The sequence below is a fragment of the Stegodyphus dumicola genome, chromosome 11 (genome assembly GCF_044657685.1).
Source record: "Stegodyphus dumicola isolate Sdum_Otavi_A_Nest chromosome 11, ASM4465768v1".
NCBI lineage: Eukaryota > Metazoa > Arthropoda > Arachnida > Araneae > Eresidae > Stegodyphus > Stegodyphus dumicola.
This window is the reverse complement of record NC_140778.1, coordinates 65,721,787-65,728,904: the sequence shown is the minus strand read 5'-3', so window position 1 is coordinate 65,728,904 and position 7,118 is coordinate 65,721,787. Positions and strand designations below refer to the sequence as shown.

Genomic DNA, 7,118 nt, shown 5'->3' with positions numbered 1-7,118 from the left:
TTCATTCTGCTGCCTTTAAAAATAAAGATTGCAAAATTATCGCTGATCTAAACAAATGAGATAATATCAGCACAAATATAAACAAAAACTTGCTTTGTTTTTGAGCGCTTGAGAAATGAACAACTTTTTCGATTGTTGGCGTAAAAAATTGATCGCCAAAAACAGTCTCCAGCGGTGTCTAATTCTGATTGGTTGAATTCCTTCAGTTCCCGGCGGGTTTTAGCCGCCCGTAAAGCATATCAGCTATTCGTCATCGATGGGGAAAATAAAGTCTGGGCCATCTGAAAAAGCGGCGACCTTTAAAATTAATTCATATCTTCGAATTCCTTCAAAGATGTCTTCAAAGATGTTATCTAAATTATGATTCAGATTTTATTTGTGGTACTTATCAATAAACAACAGATTAAATGACTCAAAAAATGTAAGTACATATTTTTCTTTTATTTTATAACTGTATACTTCAATTTTTTTAAAAAAAATTAATACACTATTTTCAGAAATTGCTCAGATAATTATTGTCCATATGTTTTAATGTTAATTATATTCTATATAACGTATTTTAAAGTATTTGAATTTAATAATATTCTAATTCTTTTAAATGTTGGTATGATGGTTCTTAATTCTATATTCAATTTCAGTAATATTTTAATCTAATTAAACGTTGGCTCAATGTTTTTATAGCGGTGTTTTTATTCTCTTCTTTGGCCCACCAGCGGCCGAGCGGTAAAGTCGCTGAACACTGGTAGTTCGGTCCGAGGTTCGAATCCCGCGAACGGGCTGGCTGCATGGGCGTTTTCGTGGTTTTCCCCATGTGTAACGTGTATACGAGCCAGTTTCCCTTAGAAAGTCCTCCACGAAGGCATCCCTCCCCTTAGGCAGATAGCCCTCGAGGCTTTGCCATAATCACACACACACACACATTATTCTCTTCTTTGCTATATGAAAGTAATAGCAACCTTACTTTAGTATTTGTACTTAGAAAATACTTTAGTATTTGTACTTAAAACCTTACTTTAGAAATGTGGTAAGTTTTTTAATCGTATAAAAGTTTGTAAATAATTTATACTCATAGTAAATGTTATACTCATATAATTTTATACTCATAGTAAATGTATTTATTTACACTTGCCTGCCATCTTAAAAAACGACATTTTCAACAAAAAATTAATCCATTACTTTTAACAATATTTATTTTTTTTTAAAGTTTCGAATACTTTACTATGTGTAAAAACAGCGTTTTTCAAGATGGCTGACGTTTGTAAAATCCGCGCCAACGTAAATCGCCAAAAATCCGTGCAACCGTCTACCAAAGTAGGCTGCAAAATGCAAATAAGCTCTGTTGTTGATCGTGGAAATTTTACGTCATCTGCAATTATTATTTTTGGTGGTTCGGCATATGTAACTGAAAGTTCTAATCCAAATGTTTACTTCTATTTACTTATAGTAAGTATGTTTCATACAGATGCCCTTAAAGGAACTAATAGTTGTATGAAAGATATTAAAAGTAAGCATTTAAAAATTTGTGAAGTTTGTAAGAGGTGTTATACTTCAAAGCAATCTTTTTGTACTCATAAGAGTAAATGTAAAGGTTCATCTGGTTCAGTAGAAATATCGGGTACTAAACAGTCTGATGTTGGAACAATTATAATAAATGTGTTAATGATGATGAGGTTGAACTGTCTAGCAGAGTTAGTGGTAGTTTCCAAGTAAAGTGTGTGTAACATGTGAACTGTGTATGAAATCCTAAATTTCATTTGTAATAAATGTCACAAAAATTGTGAAATGTGGTAAGTTTTTTAATCGTATAAAAGTTTGTAAATAATTTATCAGACTTTCAGTTGTGGTTAGAAAGTGCTAATTCATTCAATTCATTTAAGAAATGTTGTGGCAAGAAAATTAAGCCACTAAAACCTATCACTATTACTGTTGTCAGTTTTACATAACACAGACTAAACCAACAAGGCTGTCAAGAGAAAAATGTTAAAGGCACTATACCTGTAGATATCAATTGTCCTTCAAGAATTTTAATAGGGAGCTAATTTCATTAATGTTTTTTTTTTATTCAAGTCATAATCACGATCTGTGTTTTGAAAATACAAAATTTCAGCAATTAAGTTGTCATGATCAGATTAAAGCATGTGTGCAGTTAGGTGTCCATGGTAAAAAGATTCAGGATATTATTACAGATGGGCTGTGTTCTTGGCAAAATAGAGATAGCTAGGATGTTATAATGCAAAAGTGCATAAATTGTTAATACAAAATCATTAGCATCATCATTGCATTCGCATAGTGATGTTATTTCAGTTGCCATTATGATTGAAAATCTTAAGAAAGAATCGTACAATTCTGTACTTCTTTATGTACTTATATAATTTATTCATAATGTGTAATGAAACATTATAAACAGAAATGTCTGCTGTGTGTATCTCTGTTAGCATTTATTGCAAAAAAAGAAAAATTTTGAAACTTTTTTCATATAACAAATTAATTACAATCTAGGAAAGCCAGTCAGCGGCTACAGAATACTTACAGTTTAACCTAAATCATCTTCCTAGGGATTGAAAAAAAACTGGCTGCATGAGGCTTTTGTGGTTTTCCCCATGTATAACATGAATATGAGTCAGTTTCCCATAGAACGTTTTCCATAAAGATGACCCTTTTAAAATAGATCTAACAGTTAGATGGATAGAAAGGCCAATAGGATCAAAGGCATAATTATTCCTACTATGCAAAAGAGCTGCTTTAAGGCAAACTTTGAGAAAAAGAAATTTAAATTCATAATACTTAGCAAAGTTAGTAAGTTTAATGCACTGGCATATGTATTCTTATTATGCAAAAGAACTCCTTTAAGGAAAATTTTAAATGAATTATGCTATAAAAATTAAGAGTAGCTCATTAATCTTAATTCACTTTTGTCACAAGATTAAAAAAGGTTACATGACACTTTTTAATACTATTCGTTAATTTGTTGTCCCAAGTAAAGTTGAGAATGACTAAAAACTAAACAATGTTCTGGTTATTCACCTATTTTATACTGTAAATCATATAATATTAAGATAATAAATAGTGTGAAATCAAACAAAGAAAACAACCTTTAACAGGAATTTTAAATAAAACTCTCAGCTTTGAGCATTACTATATAAAAAAATTTTGCTTCTGTGTCAAATTCCCTCAAAGTTTGTAGTTTTATTTAACATTCAATCTATGACTGTTTCTTTGCCTAATATTGCATTATAGAAGTATAACATTTTTAAAGTATAATAAATCATATATAATGTAATAAATTAGAAAAAGCACACAAGTAATTAGACGCATTTTCAAGAAAAGAGGGACTGAAAAATGTTAGAGCTGGCATGTGAGAATCAATTTTATTAGATATGTCCTGACTGTATCTTGGACAGCTCTGTTCAATATTCAGTTTTCTACTGATGGCCCACTTAGCTCAAAGAAAGAATTTCATATGTATAGTAATGTAATGCAGTGATACTATGTTGATTGAAAATAAATCACGAAAAAGTATGCATTTTGATTTTTATTCATATCTTTATGTATGCACAGAATAAAGAACTTTTCCTCCCAAAAGGGATTTTGTTCATGGCGTCTGTACATACATATGTATTTATCTCGCATAACACAAAAAGATTAGCCACAAAATATAAAAATTTTCTATATGGAACGGCTATAACGCCTAGTTGTGCATCTCCCTTTTTTATTGTAACTGCCAGTATCAAACATATACTTATCATTGAAATGATGAAAATATTCGCATTTTGGCAATGTTAAATTTTTTTTTAATTAATTTTCGACAAATATCACACCGGTACACAAGAAATCTAACTTTTAATGCACTCTCCAAGTCTGGAAAAATTGGCAAAATATTAAAATTCAAAATTTGCAGTTTTGTTATATCATTTTCAACTTTCTTTAAGAGATCAGTTAATTTAGACTAATCTGAGGAAATAAGTTTAAATGAAGTGCGGCAAACAATGTGTATAAATTAATAGGAAGTCGTGGTGTCTATGTGAATTAAATTTTATTATATATATATATATGTTTCTGATGATATATTTATTTAAATGTTTGAATTTGTGCTGAGCCAGAATACATAAAGCAAAAAGTGCATATACCTGTGAGAATCTCTGTTAAAGGTTTAAAATGCCTTTTTTATTGCAATAAAAAATTTGGATTATGGTAACTTGGCGAAAATTTGGCGACCAACCCTGGTACAGCAACCTGCTAGTTTTTTGGGGGGGATGAAATTTTGTTTTCACGAAGTAAAGACATGTTTTTTTTTTTTTTTACTCAAAATTTTTTTCCAACAATCTGCTAGCCGAATTACGCTTATGCTAGAACTTTTCTGGAACAAAAGTGCTTAATCATGACGAAGATTAGGTGCAAAATTGGGAGAAAGTGCAGAATCGCAAACTGCTTGCCGCGTTTTTAAGAACTGCACATACACAGTATCAATGTACACGTCGACCTATTTTCACTTAAAAAAACATCCCAGAATTGCACAAAAATGGCATTGCGCACACTCTTGACTTTATCCATGTACACTGCTAAAGTCCTAGCTAGTAACCTTTATAGCCTTACCAAAATGTCACCAAACTACCTGCTACCATATTTCAAATATTAGCCAAAATTTTAACTGCATCTTTCAGTTTCAGGGAGCGAGGTTTTCATGGATTTTAAGACACTATAAAACTTATTTCATGATATTATCATGTTGTTACGTTCCTTAATGAAACTGTTTACTTAGTGTAATAAAAAATTATACCTTTTATACTGTCTTTAGTACAATGTTATAGGGTTACCAAATATCACACTCGGAAAAAAAAGGAACAGTTTCAAATAATAGTAACAATAATAATAAGTAAAAATTTCAAAATTTTCTAAAACATATTTTCTGCCTTATGTACACATTTTTACTCTTAAATGTAATTGTGATTGCTTCCTTCGTATATTAATAAGGAGTCACTGCCTAAAGTTTCATTTTATAAAATCGCTTTAGTCTAAAAACTCATTGAAGTAACTGCTTTTATATAATATTTCTTCTGTTCCGAGAACTAAATTCATTCTACAGTTAGCAAATTTCGTAATGCTTATTAAACTAATGAAAAATTATTACCAAAATTAAACCTTTGGCTTGATCTGTGTCTTGACCTTTGGCTTGGTCTGTGGAAAACAAATAGTCATGAAATTTAAGAAAAACAAACATAAAGCTTATAAAATGCCTAAAATTATTGAATAATATCAGTTTTAATATTTGAGGTTGAATTTTTTCTAAATTTAAATGACATATACCGGAAAGTTTTCTTTCCATATAAATAATAGTTTTCCTAAATTTTGAAATAAATGATTTAGTTGTTACCAATGGTTTAAAACTAAGAACTTACTAAATTCTTAAAGTTAGATAAAGAAGCAACCTTATACTCATATTGCTTCTGCTAGTATGGTGTAATCCGAAAAGGTTTTTACACAGATCATCTAGTGATTTGTGAAAGAGGATCGTTGTTATAAGAAAATGCACATAGAACCTAAAGTCATCTTTGTAGTAAAAGAGGGAGAAAAACGAGGCCCGAGCTTAACACTATATGTTATCTGCTGAATTATGCTCTCTGCAAGTTACCTCAGAACCGAAGGGGGGATGTCATCAGTAGAAAACTTGTTTTTAATCTTCCTCTTCAGAAAACAGAATAAGTATCTGTGATGTTTTGAAGTTAATGATAAACTTTCCTGTAAATATATTTTTTAAAATTATGATTCCATTGAAATGCTGCTCTCATGGGAATTGAATCAACATTCTTCGCCACTGGAGGCCCATGTGGCGACAACAGGAGGATCTAAAAACAAGCTTCAATTAGTGCAGTTTTAAGTAAAGTTCAAAGTCCAGGATTTTGAAATCTACCATTTTCACATGACAAACTACTGCCCTAGGTTATTATCAACCATATCTCATTTATGGTTGATAATTATGGTGAATCATACTTAATGAACATCAAAATTTTCTTTTAAATAATAAATTTAATTACAGTATTAACTTTTAAATTACAATTCTTAATATCTATAATTCTAATTAACTGATAATTATGATTATCCACACCCTACAGAAAAGTCACAACAAAGTATTGAGGTAATGCAGGATGTTGCAAATAAATATTTATTGGTATTCTACAAATTAGCTGCATATGTGGACATATTACCTGTGTAAATAGAATCTACATATCATCTGACCCTGATGCTTGCTGATTAATATCCCTTCAGTGAAACTTAAGTATTTTAACATGACAGTGGACAGCATACTGTTGCTCAATTAAAATCTTCATGCATGGCACTTCTTATTATTATTTTAGGAATACAGTGTCAGGTTTGTGCACTTCTCTGACAGTCCTTGGAGCAGTCTCATGTTGACAACATTTGTAATTTCAAAAACAACAATGCAAAAAACCAAGAAGTATGTATATCTTGTATGGAAACAGAAGAATGTAAAAGATAGGCAGCACTGGATATATTATTAAAATAGATGTAAAGATAACCAAAAAAATTTCTTCCCAAAGTTACCAATAACTGACGAATGCTTTTCGGTGTCACTGAAGAGTCGATGACTTTTCGCTTGGAGTGTGGATAATCAGAATATAGCACATATTTTTATAATTCTGCAGCTATACATCTGATGCACTGTTCTGAGTATTGATTGCAGAGTTATTTCTTCAGAAAAGCTTGCACAATAAAATGTAGGATTGACAGTAAACAGTAAAGAAAATTCTAATTCTCAGAAAATGCGATAAAAGGGCAGTTCATAGGTTGCAACTATTTCTCTAGCACTGACATCGCTTTGTTTTATTGATCTCAGCAATTTGCACATTGTATGATACTCATCAGTGCCTTTACACATTTAATTTAATCATCTGTTATGTGTTACTACTTTGTCTAATTTCCACAGTATCTTTTCTAATCTATCCAAAAGTAATTTTCAGAAAGAAAATCTAGTGGATAATTTATAGGAATATATTCGTGGCATGAAAATAAACATAATGACCATGATCCATTCAGGGAGATTTTAAATGTGTTTGTTTCCCAACAGGGTAATATCCATAACTCATTGTTAAAAAAGATTT

The 7,118-nt window shown here is 30.7% G+C and overlaps 1 protein-coding gene across 1 annotated transcript in view; it reads right to left on the bottom strand.

The window, feature by feature from the left end:
- LOC146994057 (uncharacterized) overlaps positions 1–7,118 on the bottom strand; it is a 55,181-nt gene that overhangs the window by 29,783 nt on the left and 18,280 nt on the right. The gene's annotated exons all lie outside the window — the stretch shown is intronic.